At 42.5% G+C, this 25701-nt stretch overlaps 1 protein-coding gene across 6 annotated transcripts in view; it reads right to left on the bottom strand.

The window, feature by feature from the left end:
• The window catches only part of LOC124798130 (hemicentin-2-like), a 1906233-nt gene that overhangs the window by 558135 nt on the left and 1322397 nt on the right, over positions 1 to 25701 (bottom strand). The window lies entirely within an intron of this gene.

Raw genomic sequence — 25701 nt, 5'->3', positions numbered from 1 at the left:
CACTAAAACATTTACGAGTTTATTCCCGATTTCTTTTAAAACCAGTCTTTGACACATAAACACACAATTCTAAAAACATACATAACGAACACATATCAGTTGACTTACCATATACTAAACCTTTCACGTAGCCTTACTGCATCAAGCACAATAAACCTTAACACCTTGAAATGTTGGCAACCTCAGATCAGTATCTCTCATATAAACTGTCTAGTCACATTAATGTGACAACTTGTCAAAAGCCTGAATGGCCCTTTTTTTCGTGGCGGACCGTTGTGAGACGTGAAAGAAGAGAGTCAGAGAGCTTCTGGAAGATACCGACATAATTTGGGGGAATGCCAACTCCAGTGCCGTATCCGGCTGCACTAGGTTTCTCGGTTGAGGTTCCACGACGAAAACAGCTCTATGGGGGAGGTCCCACAAATTCTCGATTGGGTTTAGATCCGGGTAGTCTGGTGGCAGGAGAAGACTCATCTTGGTGCTCTTCGAACCACGCATGTATACTCAAGCTGTGTTATACGTTGCATTGTCCTGCTGGTAGCTGCCATCGTGCCGAGGAAAAACAAACTGTATGTTGTGGTGGCGGTGGTGGGGGTGGGGGGGTGGGGGAGGAGACGGTCTCCAAAGATAGATGATCCATTGCGTCTTCAAGAATGTTGAGAACACCCAGAAAATGCCCTTCAGCCTGTACCTTTCCGAAGATTGTTGCGGGGTGATTACATTGAGATGTTTCACGTTGTCCACACCAACGGCCATCTGTCCGGTAGAGCGTAAAACACGATCCACCTGAAAAGGCGACCTGTCGACAATTAGTGGCCGTCCAGTTGCGGTACTAGTGTGCAAATTCCAGCCTTCGTCGCCGATCAACAAGTCAGCATGTGTGCAAGAATGAGAGGCTGCTGCCGAAGTCCACGTGGAGCAACGTTCGCTGAATTGGCGTTGTGGAGATCCTGTTGAAGGCGTTTGATTCTTATGGACGGTCAGTTGCTAAACAATTGCAAGTCTATTCGCCCATACACATCCCCGCATCTGTCATTCTCCCTTGTCATCTGTGGCCTCGGTGCATCACAATTATCTCGGTGCCAGTTTTGGATACGCTATTTTGCCATCCGCGGTGTACTTTAACCAAGGCGGCGTGCGACCAGTTTAGAAACTTAGCTATGTCGTAAATAGTTCCACCCTTGGCCGGAGCGCTAATTATCATACCCTTTTGGACATCAGGTAAATTGCCGCATTTCCGCATCACGACTACTCCACTGTTTTCCGCGTCACCCCGACACACTTTATATACCCTCCACTGGTAGTGCTGCCATCTGCCGTCTGTGTTTGGTAACTGCATATTCACATTGGCGGTGGTCATATTAATGTGACTGGATGGTGGTACATTCCACCATCTGTCACACAATCCCAGCGTTACCAGAGCAATAAATATTTAAATGCAGCAAACGGTGGCAACCTTCGTAATCTAAGCTTCCTTTCGAACATGAGGGTGCTTTACATTACTTAAAATATGCACAGCTATAGTATTTGTAAATCAAAATTGCCAAACTTAATACTAATTTCACATATGTGACGAATGAGAAGAATCTTGGCATTAAAGACAAAGTCCTCCATTATACTAGAAACAAACGCACTAACATATGCTGTTTGACGTGACGCGAGCTCCTGGTAGCAGACAACAGTAAACTGATGCTATGCGTGACATAAAGAATACAGAAAAGATACAAATAGGAGGACTACGCCAAACCAAAAGACAATGTCAATCTAAAACGTCATTCGTATGATAACCACACTGTGTATGAAGCAATGCCCCACAAAACTCATTAATGGCAATGAGTGTAAATGAACGTCACTCGAACACTGACAAATCACACTTCAAGTGCACATCACACTGCTGCAGCGTTACACAGCAGCAAAGAGGAAGAGAGACTAAATAGCCTCTACCAGAATAATAACTTCACACCAGCTATTACTGGCTATCTATCCTCTTGTGACCACAGTCAAGCACCATGCTAACACGTACCCTTCACTTTTGTACCCACACTTACCGGCACTTGATGGGCCTAGTATCTATCAGTGTGTCATACTCCTTACATGGCAGCGATAAGACGACGAGCAGAGAGTGTGCACTGGCCTGTAGCTACGCAGCAGCAGCCCGGTCATTGTACTCTGCACATGGCGTCGACAAAATAGACAGCATGTGCTTCTTGCCAGTAGCTCTTCAATATCCATCCGGACGCTGTATTCCATACACGGCAGCAAGGAGCGTCGACAAGCAGCCTCCACTCGCTGCCTGTATATCAGCAGTGCCCTCTACACTCGGCATTCGCACCTCTATGACCGCAGTCTATAGACCGTTTGCTCCCCAACGCTTTCCAGCCTGTACTGTGTTCACTTCCTCGTCGCCTGGTAGACTCGGCGAAACTCCGCACCAACCGACAGTCTTTAGATTTAATTCTTAGCTACAGGTGGCACAAACTACACCACAGCCAAGCCTCTCTGACATCAGTACACAGAGACATTCTCGGAACAACTTAAGTCGTTTCTGTGTCACTTACCCAGCATCTTCCTTCTTTTGGATTTCCTAGAGATACTGAGTTTACAAGATGAAAAGACACGTTACGGACTATATAGGGTGATTCGCGAAGATATTCAAATATTTTAATATGTTATTCTACAAGTGAAAGTAAATAAAAAAGTTCACATAAACATAGGTCCGCAAATATTTAGTTACGGACTTACGGTTAATAAAAGATTTTGCCTGAAAATTAGCAGCTTCACTAATATGAAGCCATCGCGAAACTGTACGAGGTTAAAGTAAAGCACAATTTATTTTGTTGTTATTGATCTGGTGAATCTAATTAAATATGTCCCAGACGTGTATCTGTAGTAGTTTTTCAGAACTAAAATGTGCCTCGGTAAATACTCCATCTCTGAGGATGACGCTCCTTAATTCGCAAGTAGCACAGTAAATACAGCGACACGTCTGTAGACAACGACACAAAAATCCGCTAGTGCTCGCAACAATGCATCGAAGGACTATCTACAAAAGAAAAACGTCGAAATTAAGTTTGAATAAAAGGACACTGTAGCTTTCGGGCGGGTTAGCGAAGGAAGTGATCATTATGAGCAGTTATGAATAGACAAGGTTCCGAACTTACTTTGTTACGTTTTTGAAGGAATACCTATGAAAAAAGTGGGACAATGTTCGGAGAACCTGTACAAAGGCGATCCATTATTGTATCCCGGTCATACTGTAGTATTCCAAACGATCACAAACACAATGTATGGGAGGGAGACACGCCCGAAACGTAACCAAGTATGCTACGAACTGCTTCGGCGCTGATTGGGTAAAACAGACGCTCCCTACTGTGAATGTGGAGAAAAAGACCTTATCCATGTGAGATCTGAGTGTCAACGACAGATCCTGGCAGCAGCAGATATCGTAATTTTCAAACTATTCCTATCTCGCGGTAGAGGTAAGACCTTAAAGAAACTTTCGTTTATTAATTCACTGTTAATGTATATGACACTGCATAGCTTATAATTTGTATCTGCTGTCATGTTTGTGCGGGATGCGGTGAACCTACTCAGGGTAATCATTCTAAATGTACTATGCGTATTTTTTAATAGAATGATGCTATGATTAGATGTTATGATACTGTGATTGTGAAAAAACAATTTTCATGTAATGTAGAAGACTAAATGATTTTAAAAAATCAGCAAAGGCAAAACTAAAACAACCACAAGGGTTCAATTGGCTCTGAGCACTATGGGACTTAACTTCTGTGGTCATCAGTCCCCTAGAACTTAGAACTACTTAAACCTAACTAACCTAAGGACATCACACACATCCATGCCCGAGGCAGGATTCGAACCTGCAACCACAAGGGGACATGGTGTGCAGCCATCATTCTTACGAATGAAATGGACCAACAGATCATAAAACCGTATTTAAGAGTAATGTATTTGGAAAGAACAAAATCTATGTCGAACTGGAGATGTACAGCCATCGTTTCTCTTCAAATAATTGATTTTCCGACAGAATCACACTAATTGCTAAGTGAAATTACCGATTTCGGCCGGCGAAGGCTATTGTCTGATCATAAAACAGATGACGTGGTGCACTCGCAGCACTGAGAAAACTGCAGTGACACTGTGGTTTCTATGGTAGTGGGAGTGAACCACTGCATCTGTTTCATGATCTTACGATGTTCGATGACGGCTGAAACCGGTAATTTCATTTGGAAATTACTGTAACTGTGGTAGGCAACAAAATTTTGAAATTATTTACATAAAACTTCTTACTCTTTCCCTTAAGAGACCCAGGTGTTGATCTTGAATGTAAAAGTAAATCACGGAGACCATACAAGACTAATTTTCAAAGAAACTGAGTCATTATTGTAAGCCAAATGACAGACTCCACACGAGATAAAGCAGATATGACACATGAGACACCTTATATCGAACTCAAACACTTCAAAATTCAGGATGGAATGCTTCACCCATAAGTATTACTTACTACTACTACTACTACTACTACTACTACAGCTACTGCTAATACCACCGGACACATGCGCGCGCGCACACACACACACACACACACACACACACACACACACACACACACAGTAGAGCATAATGGCTAGAGGAATGGGATTGTTTTCTTCCATAACATTTCCCGGTTTTCTGTGCATAAATCTATCGCACCGCATACTGGTTCAGTCCAGATGGCTCTTATGTTTTGTTATCTATGAAATAGTTTATTTCGCACGCTTTTATATAAGACAATCGACAGATTCATTTGAAACGTAGGCTTATAAATTTCAATATTGTGATGGAAATAATTGCTGAGAACTGAATAATTAAAATATGGATGAACATCCAATTGCGTATATTTTTTCTGTCATATGAACTTTATTGATAAAAGTTGTGTAGAGAGATAACAATTGTTCCTACAGGTTTTCAACATCGCTAAAAGAGAATACTTCTTCTTATTTAATGTAGCATGTGTGCCTGGTCAGAAGGTAAACGATTAACGACGTTAACTATGAGTTGGTTGGTTGATATGGCGAGGGGGGGGAGGGGGGGGGGGAGGGGAACAAACAGCGAGGCCATCGGTCCCGTCGGATTATGGAGGGATGGGGTAGGAAATCGGCCGTGAGCTTTCAAAGGGAATATCCCGGCATTTGCCTAAAGAGATTCAGGGAAATCACGGAAAACCTAAATCAGGATGGACTGACACGGGTTTGAACTGTCATCCTCCCGAATGCGAGTCCAGTGTGCTAACTAATGCAACATCTCGCTTTCTGATAACTTTGAGTATTTTGGTATTTATTTCCATCTGTGTGCCAAGAAATGTTATAGAACAGAGGAAATTTGGGTACGCTTCCATATAGCCAATGTCGAAACCTAAACGCTAGTTTTCGGTAGGTGCATCATGAATCTGTAGAGAAGTACGATATTCGCAGAACAATTGTCAGTTGAAACACCGAGCCTCCAAATTCGCGTGATATCTATTCTATTCTGCGCTGCCGTAACCATTGCCTTTTGAATCGTGAAACTGTGAGCTCTATTCGTTAATTAATTTCCAATTTTCTGCTGAAGCACTTCGGAGCAGAAATCCAGAAAATATGCACATGAATGGCGAACAACAGCGTTCATTTAGCAACATTTCATTTTATGCTTTTAAACAGACAGAGAAGCCAATTAAAAGCTGATGCAACACAGTTTTATGAGCTGCGAGAAAATGAAGCAACTCTCGAAACACATTGCTCTTCTTTTCACGTTCTGAAAAAGGAAAAGACACGACAGAAGTTGATGACTCTCGACTGTTTGGTCTATAGGATTTAACTGCAAGGCATTTAAACGTTTAAACTCTATTAGCTTGAGTGAATGGTATTAAAATGAGACTGCCGTCGGCGATATTAGCGGGAATAATAGCGTCTAATTAGTGAGGTGTAAATAGCCACAGGACATATATGCGGGCAAATGTTCGTTACACGTGACGAAACTTAAGTAAGCAGCTAAGAGAGTAGGTCAAACAGATCGTTTATAGTATTTTAGTAGCAAAAAAAAGTATAGCTTCATCCACTTTGTGCAGGCACTGGTCATAATTAATTCTTCATTGCAATATAACGTTCTCTTTCTCCTAATATGCTTACGAGATCCTTTTAATGGCTGATTTTATAGTACTGTATTATTAACATTTACTGTCTTTTCATCTGTGGTTGTATTTCTGAAGATATTCTTCGCGTGGATGATACATGAGATATAGCCGCCTACTTATTAGTTATTGAAAACTAAGGAACACATTCACCAAAATATCACTCGAACATTAAGTTACTTAAGTTATAAATGTACAGAATCAGAAGTAGCAATGAACGATGTTCAGATTCATGCACTTGTATGAAACACACCACATGATTGCATTAAAAACACACGTAACCGAATTTTTAAATACGTTGTTGTTCAAATGGTATTCACATAGTTAAAAAATCATTTGAGTTACAGGCTAAGTTGTTTTCTTACGTGCTGACATGGAGAACATCCGTTCTGACAGGTATATCGTTTATATCGTCCTGTAAACTGAGCTTGGATATTTCAGATATTATTGATTTTCACCCGGCAGAGAAAAATCTGTGTTCGAATTCCGATTCAGAATAATAATATTTTAATTTTTAACGAAGTTATCAAGCAGCGTTAGGTTCTTTGTTTTGTGATAGATTAGTTCTGGATATCACCCTTGATATTCAGTGATCTGTAAGACACTTTCTTTGAATTCAGATATTGGTCACTCTTTTCCTAAATTTGCAACATGCAAAATTCTAGTGAAGTATCTTTTTTGTGAACGGTTTTGTGTGGTTTGGTGCAAGAGAAAAGGTACTCACGGCTGTAAAAGTAATGTGTCTGTATTCTGGGTACAAATAATCGATTTTACACATTGCTGCTTTAATATTATTGTATTACATACATGAATCGCAATAAACGAGTGACGGGATAAATATAGAAGAAGTCAAAGGTTTGAGTATTGGAATTAGATTATAGAAGATTCTGGAGGAAATATTAGGACAGATGTTGCAAGGGAAAGATGATTGTTAACGTTTTACGAAAAAGCGAAACGAATGACGGAACAGTGTTCTGAAACACAATGTTGCAGACTTTCCATTTTTGGGTTCTAGATGGTGGGTATCTCAGGTAGACACAGAGATACAGACACAACTTTTGAGAGTACAGCTGCATCTGCATGTATGTAGTTATTGATTTGGTGGACCATCTTATACGAAATTGTTGTGTGGAGCTTCTACGGCATAAACTTTCCTTGCTTTTCAAGAGGTTCTTTGTGGTACGGAATACACATGTTGTTTCCACTAATTTTGTAATTCTGGTCGTTAGACGACATATGAACTATGTACAGCTGATATTATCTAGTGACTGAGTTATTTCCTGAAAGTCTTGGTGCATTGTCATCCATACGCAAGTTAGTACTATTTGTGGCGCTCCATTACGTCCACCACAACAGCTTTATGCACTCGAGGTTGCGTTTGCTTAATTAATCGAAATGAGTTGCGCAAAAGTAATGTAACAGAAACGAATCTCTTCTGTCTATTACAACACTGAAAGTACCTGCTTTACAATATGCTTCAAAAGCAATATATTCGCTGTATTTTTTCTGCTATCGTGAAAATACGACGAAGCAGGCGTACACTGCTGGATAGCTCGTAAGATGTAAACAGTCAATGGGGAGTGGTTAGACTTTTTGTACAGCGCGCGCTATTCAGGTGTAATTAAAGTGACGTGAATGCTATTTGATCATTAAATAACAGAACTCCAGTTCAACGGTTCATATACTCGTCCTCAGCATGGTCTTGCATCGGAAGCGTAGCTAGGCGTACTTAACGGAAACATATTACTCGCAAACCTTGCAGGGATGCGCAGATGAGAAACATGAAGGCACATTCAGTCACAGTAGTGGCAGCCTTTAGTTGAGTAGTACTCTTCCGCTGTGAGTATTCCCCACAATTTGTCGTGAAAACCGAGGTCGCTGGTGTCGCGCTTGGGGCGCCGGCAGCCGCGCTGTCTCCCTCACCCTGCTCGCTGTGCTGTGACGTGCACTCTCATTTTAATTCGCACGATTGCTTTCCGTCCGAGAGGCGCCTCTTATTTCAATTTACTAAATTCGTGTGCTGCCTCGGGAACCTCCATTAAGCTAACAACTCCTGCCCCAGGATTGCTCACTGTGATTCCTGCGTTTAATCGGGAGCACTTGCAATTACGAGTAGGTAGTTACTACGAACGTAACGATTACGTTGTTAGTATTCATTCGAGCTGTCTTTCTCAGTTCTTTACTGGGCCTGCGATGAGCTGCTACTGAACTGTCTGTCAAAGAAATACTAGAAAGCAATTCAGCTCATTCAAAACCGATGTGCATTGCAAAAGCATATTTCTTGCTAGCACAAGGTTACTGATTACAGATGTACGTCAGAACAGATCCGAAACATGCTTAAATAAGTTTCCAGTTGTAAATTACTTGATTCGTGCGACTCTGATAAAGTGAGATAGCAGTGCACCATTAAATTTTGTACTACATTGGAGACACCAATACATCCTACTAAAAAGATCGGCATTCACTTTCATTTGCTAGATATTTAAGTCCACTACGAGATTCAATAGTCATAGGATCATTATCAGATGAATTTAATTTCGTTTCATTTTCATTATTTTTGTTATAGACAAGCGAAGCATTGGATGAATACAAATCATGTTGTGCAACAGAAACATTTCCATCTGCTTCTGGTTCCCAAAACTTTGAAAGGTTTTGATGAGGCATGTAAAGAGTGAGAAGAACTTAATGCATAGAGTCCGACTGAACTACCCTTTAAGAATAAATAATCATTTGCACACTTTATAAGGGTAACATGTCATTTCGTGGCATTTTGTCCACTACATCGTTCCTCGATGTCTTTCTAACTATTTGTTTATTGCAGCTTCCTTTTCCTCTTCTTGTAGTTGCTACATGCTGTCAGATATGCGGTTGTGTTTTATCTACAAATTTCGAAAGAGCACCGCCATAATGTTGCTGGTACTCCCTCACCATCACGATACATCCGAAGGCGTCACCTTTTCTCTGGAGCCGTGTCCACCAGGTGGCGCTCTCGCTGAATTACTTATACCAGCACCAAAGCCGGTCGTTATCATTTTTAAAAGAGAAACCCAACTCTAAAGACGACTTTCTCCCAATCTTATCCTGTAGCAGTTCATAAAGCCCCCACACTTCCTCGCCTAGAACACTGTCACCTGTCTTACATTTTCCATCCCAACACCCTATGCTCTCCCATACTTGAGAGACCTGTCATGCTGTCAACACATTCCACATTCACTCCGTCTCCTGGCACTTCATTCCCTTTGCCAGCACAATTTGTCTTCCCGTCTCAATCAATGAAGTCATCCCTAAAAATATACCTTTCTTTCCAACCACAACCCACCCTACCAGCCCCACTCCTGATGATGTCTCTGTTACGACACATGCCAGGACTGGAGCCCAGAGCAGTAGCCAGAGCGTGGGACGCAGCCAGCTAATACAGCATATCGCCTGACTGGCAGCGTCCTCAGTAGCGACCCAGTTCTCTGGACAAGATCCAGCCTTCAGGAAATTTCAAGGGCACTGAATTATGCGGCGGTACTTAAGTTCCGCATTAAGAATCCCACTTTCACTGTTTTCAGGGTGTTATAGGTAAAAATGCAGACATTTCTGCTGTTGACTGAGGAAAGTGTACTGAACAACATTACATCAGTATTTACTTTATTTGCAGACTAATGACTACAGCTATTACTAATTTGATTTTAGGTTGGTTAGTACATCTAAGCAAACATGGCACAAGTAAGACATTAATGTTTATTTTCCCCTTTGCATCAGGCCTGGTATTGAACAGCAGATGCATGGATGCAAAAGGGAAATCTACACTGACAGGCGTAGTTGACTTCACGGTGCAGTTACGACCATGCTGGAAACACCAAGTAGGAAATTATGTTATGTGTTTGTGGGGAGACAGAGACATAGAATAAAAAACTAACATACCATACTGGGTACATATTAAGGTATCATTCATCAAAATATCTGTACCTATACTCCAAACGCTCTGTGTATACCCTTGTGGCAACTGAGCAGGTCACTGGACTGCCAGCCTGTACATCAGTGCTCGCTGTCAGTCTCTATCATGAGATCGATGACGTTCATCACCACTGCTGGGCTGAGAACCAACGACCACTGCCTAAAGGGCTTAGCCATAAGGTTGCCTTCTCCCAGCTGTCATCTCCACGAAGCCACCTGCCAGGAATACTGGTTCTGTCTCACCGTCTAAACACTTCCTAATGTCCCATAACACTGCTTTCCAGCTGCTGGTCCGGGGTCCATGTCTCTGGGAAGCACCATCATCTGGTGAATCACTTGGGAACCATTCCAGAAGTCTGCAGTGGCCAAAAGCATTATGGTGACTGCTGCGGTGCCAGCACTTGGGGCATCACTAGTGATGATAAAACACATTTCTGGACAAAAGCATTTGTAAACTCCAAGCATGTCTGCCACTCTTACTGCAGTGATTTGGGGACAACATGTATCATGCTAGTCTGTGTCCAGGATGAGGGCATGCTCTTGTAGCTGTTCAATCTTATTGGAGTAATAAAGAATTTACATTTATTCTGATTGTCTTGCTGCAGCCGCCCATAAAGCACTCCTATCTCCCACGCCAACCAACCAAACTCAGTACACCTAGGTTGGACAGCCAAAGGCCTCCTGACTAACTCGAAGCAGGATTTCACTTCACCATGGTAGTCATCACATATCTGGCCGTTAGAATGCGAACCCAACATCTCCTCTCTGTGCTAGAAATCCAACCATCAGCTCACAGTGATATATCATTTCGTTTCCTGTAGCGGCACCACCATTTAGGTTAGGGAAAGTTTGTTTTGTGCAATATTCTGAGCACAAGTTAGAGCCAGGTGTGGACCGGATTGTAGTGAGTTTTGAATACCAAAAGTTGCGAAGTAGAATAGAGGCCACAGGGCCATCAGATTGCTGAAAGAGTATACATAGCGGTTTTGCATGTCGCAAATCACAGGCAGAAGGGGCCCACTGGCCAACCTAGCGTGTTATGAGTACATGACACGAAACAGCACGTATGGCAAAACAGAGGCGCACAACCACATATAAATGGGTGTGGCTCTCTGATTGATTCATATGTGGCAGCTCTCCTGGACGGCGGGGTGTGTCACACCACCAGTTACACACAGCAGCAGATGGGGCGCCAGGGCTCCAATCCACGGCAGATATCTGGTTCGAACCTCTGAGGCCAGCACGGGGTCTGTAGCCAGCCAGCAGCAGGCCCCTTCATGGCTCGCTACCGTGGGCAGTCGTCCTGGCTTCCAACACAAGCCAGAGGCATCCCGAGGCGAGGGCCGCAGATTCGGACTCCAGATTGTGGGCGCTTGTTGTCACCGCGATCTCAGCCACGCCGGCAAGAAGCACACAGCTGGCTGCATGTGGCTCACAACGAGTGGCGCTAAGTCGGCAGGGATGCACACCACTGAGTCAACTGCCGGCAGTCTGACGATGACGCAACTCCGCTGCCGTACAAGGCTGATTCACAGCAGTGCGTGCACGGGTCGCTGAGGCAGCCATTCCGCGCCAAGCTGTCTCACAGAAAGCGTATTTTACAAATTACAGTCCGTAGCTGCAGTTGCCAAGAATCCCCTCTCATCCTCATAATTGATAGAATGTGTATCACATTAGCATCACCTCCACATAAACATAATCACCTGTTTCTAATTTCTAAGATTAGTTTAAATTAATCTAGAAAAGACATATAATCCATTGTCTGAAGAATGTTAAACTGGTTGCTGTCAGCCTTCCAGCAGCACGGGGAATAAAAGGTTTATGATTTGGGTCAGTCTCTAGAAATTCTCATCCCGCAGAAAGAAATGTGTATTCGATTCCTTCTGAATGTTTCTACAGTGGTTATTCGGAGAGTAAGGTCCCATCAATTGCGAAATGGGAACCACAGTGAAAACCAGTCAAGTGAAATTCGCAAAAGTTGCAGCTACTTCTCTATATAGCCGCCACTCCGATCCAGACATTTGTCATAGCGTTGTACCATCTTTCCAATATCGTCCTCACAGAAGGCACCCATCTGGACTTTCCGCCAACACTCTGTGCCACTATGCAGCTCTTTTTCTGTGCCAAAATATTGTCCTCACAGCTAACAGTTCATGTCAGTAGAGACGAGAATCGGAGTGTGTCAAATTCAGGCTGTATGGTGGGCGATTGAATACTTCCAGTCGAAAACGCTGCAGGGAGCGTCCTCAATTGCTCCTGAAGTGTGCAGCCGAGAAATGCCATGACAAAGGAAATGCATGACAGTTACGTTACGTGAGGTTGTATGAAATCAGGTTTTACCTCACGGCAGGCACCCATACTTTGTGGGCAACACTATTTTCTAATTATCTTTACGTACTGACTATGCACTCAGAATTGCAAAGAGCGACGTGAGGCGATCGCTAGGTATACCAGAGACATGGTATATCACATATGTGCAGAACTTCATCTAATTTTCACTGTGGTTTCCATTTCGCGAACGATCGGACCTTTCATTCTGAATAACGCTCCTATTTTCGTCTGACAGTTACAGAATAGTTACCTACTTTGTCTACTTTGGTTTATTCTGCATTGTTGTTTATGTTGTTAAAGAAGCTCCGTTTCTACTACAAAACACTTACGATGGTGTTTTATTTTCTATCTCTTCGGTTTGGGCAGCACTACTTTAAAAACAAGGCATTCTTCTTCCGTGTCAATTAGTATTTTTGTGCTTTTCCCAAATTTTTTAAAACCACTTACGTGTGACCGCTGCTGGATCTCCTTTGATTCGAGAACAAATACAACCCCTGGGAGGTGCGAGAACGGGTGATTAAGCTTTTCTGGCCCAACAATGAGTTTCACGGCTGCTTGCTTTTAAAAGCGTGTCAGCGCGGCCATAGTTGAGTTGATGACCTCAGGTGTCGTCGGTCGTGAACTACCGGTAGGATAAAACCAAGTAGTGAACTGAATTCTACGGTCACGTGCAGGAAGTATGTGGACAGGATTCGCACGCAGTGACTGTAGTCCAACTTTAAAGCACTGATCTATTAGACTGTTCCCTTGGCATGCTTTTATTAGTACGGCTCAGTAACAGCTTTCGACAAAGAATATAACAACTCAATTATAGTAAGTCCGGGAGAGTTGGACCACTGAGTAAGATGGACGAGAGGTGTATGGCACAAATGCGCCGCTAGAGAGCAACTCCTGCAACTTGCGAGGAAGTTCTTTTGTGAACAAACCCAGTGGAAAAATGTTCCTCTCATTTTCATTTTAGTTCTGGAGAAAAGTTACATTATCGGTCCTGATAAGCCGAAAAGTTTTATCGTGTAGTTACACAATATCCGTATTAACGTGTTTTTTTTATTTATTTTTTTACTGCAAGCTTGAAAATTGGGTAGACATGTAATCTGAAAGGCCACTGAATTCACTACCTGCAGATAGAACTCGGAGTGCTCCATTTCCCCCAAACAATCGGGGGAGATGGACCATTGTTAATTGGGAGAGATGAGTCATTAGTTTTAAAGTCGGAGAGATGAAACACAATTAAATTTAGCTTCAAGGCACGTGAAATAACCCAAATGAAGATGACCGTTGTCCTGGGCCATGCTGATTTGTCAGAATATTCGTTTGTGCCAACAAACTGAAGAGTAGAATCTCACATACAGGCCAACCAACCACTTCAAAGCTGATCAAAAGTCCTAATGATCCATCAAAAGAGCAGAGTTACCTGCAAAGTCAAATTACTTCACTGACACAACGTCGGACTCCACTCCTACTAAACCGAAGGCTTCCAAGATTACCAACTCAAAACTGACTGTTTCTAAGCTACCACAGATAAAACTTCTGGAAGACATTTCACCTGTTCCTTCTATTCAGAAAATCATGGTTTTCAAGAGGAGGGCAACAACTGTATACAAAAGGCTAAACTCTGCTGAAACTATTCAAAGAAAAAAAGGGATAGGAAAAGAAAGGACACAAAAAATCATTGAAGAGAAATACTAGTGAAGAGGAAAACATACTGAAGAAACCAAAAAGAAAAATAGCAAAAATTTTAACGTGTTCTTCAGATGCATACATTTCAGATGATTACAAAAATAACTTCTATGAGAGGGTGAAAATGAATGTGCTGGGCGTTGTGAAATCTATTACAGCAAAGGTGGCGATTTGATTCACTGCGTTTACTGTTCACCGAGGCGGCGTGAAAGTTGTTCAACATTTCGCAATTGCCGCTCTGAGATAAAGGCAGGTTAATGCTTGAACAAACCAACAGTTGATTAGAAAAGCGAATGTTCAGTCAAGATATGTAATAAACTAATGAAAGAGTTTTGAACTAAAACATTTAATAGTATAACTCTGTATTCATTACACCATATTCTAAATAAAAATATGTAATTGTAACTGACCCTTTTCTTCGTGTATATCCATTTTATATGGTTTATCTCTGAACGACGCTGGTCCATCTCACGCATAGATCTACGGGCAAGATGGACCACTCGTGTATATTTCAATTCTATCGTATCTCTTGTTACGTAGGTGGTGGTGCCTCTATAATACATTGTACCTAAGTTTATGTGACACACTATATGAGGATGTTATTGGAAAGAAAAAGTTAAAAGCACACAAGCTTTATGTTGAAGAACAAAAGTGGTTCAACTCTACCGGACTCACCATATCTCAGTTCGTTGTACTTAATCGACTTCAACCAGACGATTATTAAATAATACTAGTGACGAAACAATCGAATATCGACGACGAGGAAAGTCATCAAAGAACTGAGGCAGTGCGAAACGAGCCTTGCCCAGTGTGTGTACTGTGCATTGGGCTACTTTGCTCAGGGCAGAGAGCTAAAAATCACAGGCTCTTCGTGGCAGAGGGGAAAAGTGGTAGCGCCGTCGTGTGCGCAGGCAGCGGAGCATGTCCTGTGGCGTGGAAGTCCTGCCGATACGGTGCAGCCCCGCCGTCGTCTTCCCTTCCTCCCGGTGCCTTCCCCGGGCGCAGCCGGCTGCACCACAACAAAAGAGCGCGGAGTCTGGGCACTTTGTACGCCCCGCTGGCCGTCCGCCGTAGCCCCAGACCGCAGTCGCTGGCCGCCCACGCACGCTGTTTGCTCTTCGCAGATTGGAACGCGGGGCAGAGGCCGTCGCTGCGGCTTCGTCGAGTACCACCACTACAGATGTGTGCCGGTGTTCTCGATATTCTCGTGTAGTCGAGGACAACTTACATCTACATAATACTACTCAAGCGGTCATGCAGTGGATGGTAGTAGGCACTGAGTAAGGTCACCCGATGAGATCCACCAATGTGTAACTGTTGACATAAAACGTGAACCCCCCATCAACAGATTCCCAAATCCTTCCCCGATATTGAAAACTTATTTCCAAAGAAATATGGCTAGATTCAACTCTGTGATTTGTTGAAATTGATAACTTAACTGATTAATGGTATTTTCTTTTTTTCATCTGGGTCCCATTTTCTGCCCTTGTTTTGTCCAACATCTCTTCCGTCGCCACCTCTACAAAAACCTCATATCGTTTCATAATTGTTTGTACATCAGGAACTACGGAACTGAACACCTTATCCTTAACGTAATACCACAAAAAATTAGGACTGTTTCTGGTGAACATGATGGCTATTATGTTGGACAGTCGTAGATGTATCTGTACCATAACGTTTCATCCAAGAACTGGCGGACAAATAACACCCATTTCATCGTACACCATCTTGTTGAAATACCTGTGAATGAGGTGAAAGTAAGATAAAATTCGAACTTGTCCAGTTAAACTGCTGCCCTGAAGGTAAGCACAGTGAAAAAGAAAGGGAAAGGGATTGCGCTGCACATTAAACCACACTACACATTGACTTTTGGGCTGCCCCTTATCTGCTATACCACGATGTGTGTGGGTTCTCCGATCCCCAAATCCGGAAATTACGTCTGTTCCCCTCCCTGGAGACACGAAAAGTCACTTCATCGGAGAAACAAACTGTGCTAAGTTACCCATTGTGTGCATCTATTCGTTATAGCATGTTCCTAGCCCGTCATCTGGCTGCAAAGCTTGCAGGAGCAGAACAAGGTACGTATGCAAAGGCTGTTCGTGTAAAATCTTGAGCACAGCACGCTGAAGAATGCCCGTTTGTCTGGACACACGATGCGTCCATTTTCATGGATTGCGCTGAAATTCTGTGCGCACGGTGTCAACAAATTCGGAAGTCATTCCAGGTCCAACGCATCTCGCTCTGACACCAGTTCTGCGCCGGCCGGGGTGGCCGAGCGGTTCTAGGCGCTACAGTCTGGAACCGCGCGCCCGCTATGGTCGCAGGTTCGAATCCTGCCTCGGGCATGGATGTGTGTGATATCCTTAGGTTAGTTAGGTTTAAATAGATCTAAGTTCTAGGGGACTGATGACCTCAGATGTTAAGTCCCATAGTGCTCAGAGCCATTTGAACCAGTACTGCTACTTGAAATTTCTCATGTTGAGAAATGAGAAGGAGCGATCTGTTTTACATAGCAAAAAACATTTTGCAGCCAAGATCGCATAATTATTTATTTATTTTCAGTAATCGGTTTCGACAATCTTCGCTTTTAGCTTCTGATATCCTAAAATCTTTGTTGCAAAAAATGTTCATTCTGAGTTGGAACCTCATGCAAAGCTCCCACATTACTAAGATAAAATCTTTTGAACATGGCCATGTCCGTGCATGTACCACTCACAAATGATTGTTAAGTTTAAAAAAACAAACACAATGTACTCCTACAGTAAAATGTGCTACGGTCATGATCGCTGGTCATCGAGTCTCAGTTCGAAACGGGATTCAACAATAAAGATAATTCCACACTACTGAGGCCGAAGATATGTCTGCATACGCCCCGGATAGTCAACAGGAGTGGTAGTCTGGGGCGCTATGTCATGTAATAGTAGGATCCCTTTGGTTATCAACCGCGTCTCCCTTAGAGCACAGCGATACAACGGCGATATGCTACGCCCAGTTTTCTTACGCTTCATGGCATGCCATCCTAGGCTTACATTTCTGCAAGACAATGCCTGAACGAACAAGGTGAGAGTTTCCACTGCTTGTGTTCGTGCCTGCCAAACCACACCTTGGTCGCAGGATCTTTCCACAACTGAGAACGTTTAGAGTATTACGGTTAGACATTAGTGCTCGCACAGAAAAATTTAAGTGCTCGTTTCTCCCGCGTGCCGTTCGAGAGTGGAAGGCACTTCACTGTGAAGAGCAGAGTAAATACGTAGATGTAGATGCAACCAGCTAGGGATTTTGACGAGCTAACGCACCAATTGGACAGTATTTCGCACGATATCACTCACAAGGACACCCAACAGCTCTATCAATCAATGACAAACAGCATAACTGCTTGCATAAGGGCCAGAGATGGATCAGTGCGTTACTGAATAACTCATCTAATGTTTCTGAAATTTTATTCCTTTTTTCCTCAGTACCTGTACATCACAACTACCGATGTCCGTCCCATTCACATACTACCTTCGTAGTGGGTCTGTTTTTGTCTTGGAGTATATTAAATCATATCTTATACTGTTAGATTCATCACTAATAACTGCGCAATTTTTGTACAAGGCGGCAGAGGGTTTTAAAATATTGTGGGAATACAGCAGGCTGAAGGACGACCGATGAGAACATTTCTTGGTGGGGGCAGCGGATCGGTAGAAGAGACACCACAGCGGGTCCTTTGTGTCACAAACAGGCATAAGATTGCCAGGCACAGAAGTCGCCTGTGTGTGTGTGGGGGGGGGGGGGGGGGGGGGAGGGGGGGGGGGGCAAGAGATGCAAGAGATGAGACGGCTGTGGCGGCCAACGCGAGGGCTACGGCTTGGGTCGGCGGACTATTGGTGTGGCGGGAAGCACCTTCGCAGACGGTGCATCCACCCAGAATTTTAGGCAAGTTCAGTTCTTAACCCCTCTGCTGAAAGGACAGACCAATAATAGCGTCTCAAGTACAGACAGATGCCATTTGTTGCGCCACATAGGAAAAGTCGCACTCTGGGGTTGCCATACAAAATCAGTTATGTATGAACATAGTTCATCTGTGCGTTATGATGAGTGGTTTTGCGAGTATAAAAAAAAATTGACGCAAATGGCTCTATCATTTGACTGCATTGACTTGAAGCTTAGATATTTTACAGTAACAGGTTACCATAGACCTTACTATGTGAAATAAATTTCAACTTGACATTTTTACTCTTTCCTGAGAGAAAGGGGTCTTAACAAACGGTAATTTCTTTTGAAAGCACTGACTTATAATCTTAAATTTTGTACACCGTCAAGTGATTTGAGCGCGACAACTTTCCCGGAGCGCAATATATTCAGAACTATCTAACGAATGCTTCAGAAACTTAGTGTTGAAATGCTGACAGTTTAAATGTTTTTAATTTCTAGCGGTCTGATTTCTTTTGGCGTATCGGCTACCGAGCATTCATCAGAGGATCTCAGTCTGTCATATAGCCTAAGAAATTATCTACCGAGGACTTTCATATCAAATAAAGTCGGGGGGCAAATGTTATGCAACCACAACACATTGTTCGACAAAATTTACTTAAATAGAGTACGGAGAAAATATCATCATCTGTTCTTGTTGCAAGTTGAAAGGAAGCGAGGCAAGTAATATTACATAATCAATTAATATTACATATATATATATATTGTTTATATAGTATAATTTCTGTGGAAGTTCTACAACTTTGCCTGTTTTAGTTAAGGACGTGTGACATCACAATGAAGGTCCTTAACAAACTGAAGTCCTGATGATGAGCCTGTGCTTCGAAGTATACTTCGGCGAATTACATACCCAATCGAACGTTGAGTATAATTATGTAGGTTTGCACAGCCGAAGTCAGGTCACATTAAAGTTTTCTGGGTATGGTAGCGTGTCATATTGTAAATAACTGTCACTGATGAAAACAATGTTTCGGCCACGGTTACAGTGGCCTTCTTCTGACTCTACTCACAAATGTTTCAGTAGGTTAGTTAACAGGACAATAGATTCAGGAGAAAGACACTCTAACAGTGCCCGAAACAATGATTTCTTCGGTGTTGGTTATTTACAGAATGACGCGGTACCACACGCAGAAAAGTGAGCAGTCGAACTTTATTCTGAAGTCTGCAATTCATTTCGATGTCTCGATTTTGCCAAAGATAGCTACTGAGGCTATCTAGAAATAATGTATACAGTTCGAAGTAAATAAGAATGAGATGAGAGTGAGTGGTGATGCATGATACACGGAGGGTAAACTGAAAAAAAAACAATAAAAAAATCTCTTGTATTAGTTGAAGTTACAGCGGACGAGCTTACCAATTGCTATTCTGCAAACACTTTCCTACCTTTTTGTAGCCTTCAGCGTTAATGACAACACAGAAAGCCTTCGAGAAGGACAAGTTGATCTGTCAATTTGATTTCTCTACCTGTCAGTAGCGTTATTGTTGGAGATTAGGAAAGCGAGTGCGCAGTCCTCGCGGCCTCAGGGTGCAAACCACGCAGCGCTGTCTGAGCGGGGAACAGCCGTCACAATTATTGACGTCCTGTGTTTACACGGTAAATGCTGCCGGCGGCGAGTTTTGCATTTCCAATAACAGAACCACAGCGGCGTACGGCATACCTGAACATGTAGGGCGCGCGCGCTTGCAATCGTCAACTTTCACTGCTGCCACAAAGCATTATTTTTAGCTGAAAATACTTTGTTATTCCAAATCACATGTACATGGTTCCACCTGTGCTACTGCATCCATCTACAAGTTTCCAGAAAATTACGTTTTCTTATTGATTTTACAGTTTTACTAATTTTCGATATATTGTCGATGTGTAAAAAAATGCTGTGATTATAAAGTTTGCATTTTTTGCAATATATGTAAGCGAACGTAACTGATCCGTCATTGATGGGTGCATCTCTGTTGTCAAACCTTTGCTGTCAACATAGAACATTGACTTGTTTAACTGTGACCATGTGATTCCCCTGCGTCATCGTGTTTCTAAGCTAAAACACGGTTTCTGATATTACTGTATGGGGAAGGCACAGTGCTTCCTTATTAACAAAGACAAAGTGTACGATGGCTGTTCGCACAACTCGACAAAAGTTTGGAATATCATCGAGTTTACTACAAAGACTGCTTATAGTATACCCAGGGGGGTTTGTACAATACCTTATTAACAAAATAAACATAATTCCTTTTTAAAACAAGAATGCTTTGGTTAGTTACAAAAAATCATTATACAACAAAGCAGGCTCTCTCCTAAGTGTACATCTTGAAAACAAAAACAGTGAAAATCTTCCAGAATGAGATTTTCACTCTGCAGCGGAGTGTGCGCTGATATGAAACTTCCTGGCAGATTAAAACTGTGTGCCCGACCGAGACTCGAACTCGGGACCTTTGCCTTTCGCGGGCAAGTGCTCTACCAACTGAGCTACCGAAGCACGACTCACGCCCGGTACTCACAGCTTTACTTCTGCCAGTACCTCGTCTCCTACCTTCCAAACTTTACAGAAGCTCTCCTGCGAAAATCTTCATTTCATGATCTGTAGTAGTGAGTATGTTCTCCCCGTACACGGATGAGTTCTTCCACCATGCGAGGCATGTTCTGGATGAGACCATCAACTTTATCTTGGGTTATGAGGTCCCACTCCTCAATGGAAAATTCAGTGAGGTGCTGAAGATTGTCATTTGGATTCGGACGCTGTGCAATGGCCACCTTCGACAGGTCTCTTGCATGTCCAATCGCATTCATGTCTGTGGACTGCCCTGATCAATGCATTCGGTTGATGTTGCACTTTCAAGGTACCAAGACACTGCTAGAACACGGTGTGCTCTTGCATTGCCATCGACTAAGATGAAATTTTCACCGACTTCACGTCTGTTGGCCCCCTCTTGAAGGTATCTGGGACCAGTCAAATTATCACAGATGAAAATTAGAGAGGTCCGCCGTCCCGTAATAATTACCGCCCAGAACATTACACTTCCATCTGCAAACTGATGGACTTGCTGAACGTATCGGCGTTCCTGGTGTCGTCTAGCGCTTCTCCAAACCCTAACATGTGTAGTGTCCAGACTTAAACTAACTCTGGTCTCGTCAGCAAACATTATATTACTCCATTCTGGAATGGTTCAATGTTGATGTGCAAGAGTCTAGGTCCGTCTACTGCGTCGGTTCCATTGGTTCAGTGCACAACTTCTCATTGGTCTTCTGGAATGAAGACCGCACTGATGTCATCTCCTACACACTGTTTGGTCTGAGATATGAATCCCGATTGCCCGCGATAAGACATTTCCAGTACTTCTGGCAGGTAATGTTGGGCGCCTGCAACCCGACAGCTGGAGGAAACGACCCTACTTGGCGTTGTCACACGAGGACGACCATTGCGAGGTCTGTCATTCACATTTCTCGTCTCTCTGTACTTCCTCCACACCTCACACACACCACTCTGGGTGACGTGTAACCTGTCTGCTACATCTTACTGCATATGACCTGCTGAAAGTAAAGCCAGTGTCCTGACTCTGTCAAAGCGTTACTGTAGTGCTGGATACAAACTGAATGATGATGATGTTACATTCAAATGCTCGGGGTGTGTCGCTGAGGCAGCGGTGTGTTTACATGAGTGAGGAACGGCCACAAAGCATACCTGTAGTAAACACCGTCCAGTACATGACCTCTAACTGCACAATGCATGAAGTGCCTAGGTCAACGAGACCTCTACTGTCGTAAACTACATTTTACGATAGTATTCCAATAACATACTGCGCAGAGACAAATGACGTAATAGGAAGACCTACAGCACACACGAAATTTCAGAAATTCACTAGGATCACGGTTACTTATTGACCAGGGATGAAGCGATTCTCTAATCTTGATCCAGAGAGTATAGGCAAAAGGGAAATCGCTTGAACGTTAAATCCAATATACATAGTAGGTTCAACTTGACGCCAGTCATAAATTTACAACTGTAGTAGGATATAAAACTGAACGGTTTTTTCATAATCTGACATGTCACATACCACTGGAAATCTAATAAACGTAATTAACTAATGCATAACCTAAAAATTATGACGTCTGAATAAATCGTGCAGTAAACTTTACGATGGTTTAGTAGCTGTGTAGCATTTCCCCTCCTTTCGTGTTCTAGGGTTAAATAGCACATACGACCGGATCTTATCGGTTTTTGAGACCATGAAATAAGCTAGAGTTTATAAGCTTTGTTATGAGTGGCCATCTTCCGCCTTATACTAACAATTGACGGCAATGCCTTGTGACTTTCGACAGCATGGAGGAGGCAGCATACGGCATCCCACAACTGTTGGTTTCATGCCAGTACCTTCGTAATTTCGATTCAGAGACTTTATCTTTGTCTGGTATAAATTGATACATGATAGAAATATAAAGAGACAAAGACCAGCCGATTTTAACTAATAGTCTAGCTTATTGGTTCCCTCATTGTACAGCATGTTTTATATTGAAATGTGGAGGCCGGTCTGTCGGACATTTCCTTATCCGGCAGAGCAGACACAATAGAGAATTTCCGTTGCCTATGAAGCGTGTCTGGATAGCCGAGGCTGTTTAGGCAACCGTTTTAGAGAAGCGGAGCATCCTGGTTCGAATTCCGGTCTGACACGTTTCAACCGTCACCAATGGTATGTTTCAGTGCCCGTAGGTGGCTGAAGTCCTATTCTCGTAATACAGCTTGTTTTCTTGTACTCAAGATATAGCTTTTCCAGCAGTCTGAGGGACACTATAGCCCTCAAATTAGAACCGTGCATTCTGAGAATGAGGTCAACGAATTGATTGAAACTCGCTCTCATTTGTGGAGGTTATTTGCTTACAGCAAAATGGGAGTTCAGCACCAATTATAGATTGCTGTTATGACGGCCATCTGCCGTGAATATCATTCTATAGGAACAGAACAAGGGGAGTACACCTGTTACCAACACGGCTACATGGAACACTACCCAGGTACAGCAGGTGGAAAGAACGGGAGAAGAGCCATAGAGAGTGGAAAGGCAAACTGGTACAAAAAATCAACAACGAACAGTTGTTGGCAAATGGAACAATGAGTTGTTACTGGCACTGCGCACGTCATTAACACTCTGGAATAGGAGTAACGATAGGCTTTTCGAACTTTGTGTTAGCACATGGGACAGGAGTGAAATACAGAAATCATAGGAAGTGGTGGGAAGTCACACTGTTCCATAAACGTTCAACCGCCACTCGCAACCCATGCAGCTTAGTTGGAGCTGTATCCAGGTCACACAAATATCGATCAACTGCGTCAGAACGGAGATATGACGAACATACGTTTTTGTTAATTTTCTATTAGTCTTGATTACAATGAAAGATAAAATAACAGGTCGTTGATAAGCTGCGTCGGTTGATAGGCAACCATATTCAGATCAGTTGTACTAAGTGTTTATGTACATTAGCGGCAACAACACCATCGTCACTAACATTCTTACTAGACAACCTGTCCTTAAGTAGTTAAGGACTGGTTCTTTTGTAGGCATGTCCTGAAATACTCTCAGTGACGGTACTGTTGCTGCCAACAGTGCACAAAGACACAAGTCTTTTGTACACTTTTTCTGAAGACCGCTGTCAATCAACCTAAACCGCTTATCAATAAATCGTAGATTTTATTTTATTGTGATGAAAACTATTAAAAAAATTAACAATAATTTTCTTTTCTTTTTTAGTTTGAAATTGTAGTCTCGCTGCTGAGGTATTAAAAGACGGTGCAAGTAAGCTGACAAAACAATCGTAAAAATTTATGTGCCACTGCTATGAGAGTGGTACACTACCAGTGGACTGCATCGAAAGTAAAACAATTATCATACCTAAGAAATGAAATGCCAGAGATCATTACAAAACCTTGGCATTACTAAGCCATGTTCCCCTCAGTATCGTGAAATGATGTCAGACAGCTAAGATTTATCACAATTTAGGAAAAGACCAGATTGGATCTGAGACAGGAAAGGGAACCAGGAAATATTTAATGACACTACGAATGATCTCACAAAGTAGAACTGCGATGCGCAGGGGAAAGTACGCCACATTCATTGTCGTAGGTAATGCTTTTGACAAAGTAAACTGAAAGATATTGTTTGAAACATTGCATAGAACAGGGATGGGCTCTAGTGAGAAGAGATGGACGTCCACTCTGTACAAAAGCAAGTGTAGAGAATTAGATGTCAAAGGGTATAAGAAAGACTCTACAATAAGACGAGGTGTTCAAAAGGCTGTTCCCTCTTTCTATCTTTATTTATTTTATTTGTAGAAAGGACAATAGAAACAATAAAAATCAGCACAGAAGTGATAAAAATTAATGGTAAACAAATACTTTGTTTTCGATTTCTTTATGTAACGATAATTTCTATCTTAGTAGATCCTGGAAAGGACATAAATTACATGTTAAAAATTTTGGCCGACACAACCACATACTGACAACAAACACAAACAAGACCAAAATCATGGTGACAGATAAATCAAACAGACAAGTAATCGCAAAAGTTAAGATAGGAAATAAAATACCCATGCAAGTAAATGAATTTCCTTACTTGGAACGAACAACAACCGATGGCCAAAGAATTACAGTAGTTATTAAAGGAAGAATCGCAGTGACCAGAAAAGTCTTGAGAAATAAGAGTCACTTATTAACAAACAGTTCTTCTTAATACAGACACGAGAAAGAAATTAATCAAGACCTATGACGAAGTAAGAAAAGAAAAAAGAACTAAAAGCAACAGAGTCGTGGATATGAAGAAGAGCTACAGAAACAGACTGGAATAAAATCTAATGAACAAATATTAAAAGGAATTAAAGAGCATGATCTAGAGAAGAGAAATTTAACTAACTAATCAGCTAATTCGACTTAATGGCTTATTAAAAACATCTTAGAACGAAAAATACTGGGGAAAACTCAAGAGGCACTCTCAAAACAGCAGTGGAATGTACTGCAGCAACTTTAATAAAATAGTAAAGGATTTAAATGGGAAACATTTACATTTAGTATTGAATCGAGAATATTAATCTCAGAGCCTATTTCAATGGAACTAATCATTACTCAGCACACGGGCAAGAATAAGAGGGAGGTGGAGGAGGGAGTGGGAGGAGGAGTGAATTGTCTCACCTCGACACTCTACCGAGTCAGTTTCGTCTGTGAGGCAGTGCGGCAGATGCAAGGTCACTGCGACAGGTCAGCCACCCCTCGATGTTTGTGAGGTGGCGGAATGACAACCGCCACCTTTCACTTTCCGTGTTAAGCGGATATTTGTAACCCTGGTTCAGAGAGAGGCTAGAGAGTCTTACTTACACATTGCATACCTGCAGTTGCGCCGAGTATTAACCCTGATCCATCAGTAAACGTTTCGGACATCTGCCTCCAGCCGCCGCTCATTGGTAAAGCCGTCGGCACACGGGAGGTGGCAGGTGCGCAACCGTGGCATCCTAACTTCATTTCCGTGACGTGGCGCCGAAATGTTATAAATTTACATTTAACTGTAATAAATTCTAAATAGAATCACACGTTTTTCATGAATCTTCAACTTACCGTTTCCTTAACACGGCA

This window comes from Schistocerca piceifrons, chromosome 5, assembly GCF_021461385.2.
Source record: "Schistocerca piceifrons isolate TAMUIC-IGC-003096 chromosome 5, iqSchPice1.1, whole genome shotgun sequence".
Lineage (NCBI taxonomy): Eukaryota > Metazoa > Arthropoda > Insecta > Orthoptera > Acrididae > Schistocerca > Schistocerca piceifrons.
This window is presented reverse-complemented; position numbering and strand designations above follow the sequence as displayed.